The following is a 936-nucleotide window of genomic DNA, read 5'->3' on the forward strand; positions in this document are numbered from 1 at the left end:
GCGATTTCTGTGACTCCTGCGATTTCTGCGACTTACCACTGTATGAAAAAGTTACATCTGTCAACACAGAAAATTGCATCGCAACAAACCTGTCATTGGCAAGTATGTTTTACGTTTTTTCTTCCGTTGGCTTTAATTTTGTATTGAAGAAACAACTGTGAAAATATTAATAGTGTAATTAATATGTAAGTAGCCATACAGTACCGTAATAGTTCGTATTTAGAAAATGAATTCTAACATATTGTTATGTTCACAGGTACCTGAACTACATTTCAGTCACTCAGTAAAGTGATAACTCAAAATATCATTGTCAGCAGATCTGAAGAAATTGCCACTGCGTCTTTAGACCGTTTTCGTCAGACGAGAGGTTAGTTTCTAAGCGTTTCGATGGACTTAATTACTTCACTGAGATCGTTCTTGCAAATGTGATATTCATTATAGCAAATATTAGCAATCTACTCTGTCAATTATATTGCTAGTAATTAATGACAGCAAAAATTGTTTAATAATCCTTGTGTTTTTGCAGACACAGTTCTGACTCTGATTACTGGTTGCTGTACGTATCTATCCACATCAAGGCTGTTGGGAGAGACTCGTGAAGATTCAAGACAGCTCTTAGAGGATTTGCAGTTTAAAAGTGAAGTAATTGTGAAATAAGTGTGTGAATGATTAAACTGTGTTTTATTGAAGTTGTTGTGCGATTTTAAAGGAATAATAAATGTCAAATACAGTGAGTGAATAATAAAAATCTCATTTTCCACATGTTTAAGCCGTCCTATACCCATAATTTTCCGCCACTTACTTATTGGTAAACACTTGTTGGAGAGCGACATGCCGCCCCCCCCCCCCCCCCCTTTCTCCACAATCTTGTAGTGACACTGACCTGTAACATATCCTGAAGTCTACAATATGCATTTTGAGGCTGTTGATATGAAA

General features: G+C 36.2%; 1 long non-coding RNA gene across 1 annotated transcript; it reads left to right on the top strand.

Moving 5' to 3' along the window:
• Window positions 1-237: 237 nt before the first annotated feature.
• LOC126239547 (uncharacterized) lies at window positions 238-734 on the top strand. The gene is made up of 2 exons (XR_007545358.1): window positions 238-367; window positions 527-734. It is a non-coding gene; the product is annotated as an uncharacterized LOC126239547 (long non-coding RNA).
• Window positions 735-936: the final 202 nt, after the last annotated feature.

This window comes from Schistocerca nitens, chromosome 1 (genome assembly GCF_023898315.1).
Source record: "Schistocerca nitens isolate TAMUIC-IGC-003100 chromosome 1, iqSchNite1.1, whole genome shotgun sequence".
In the NCBI taxonomy this organism is placed as follows: domain Eukaryota; kingdom Metazoa; phylum Arthropoda; class Insecta; order Orthoptera; family Acrididae; genus Schistocerca; species Schistocerca nitens.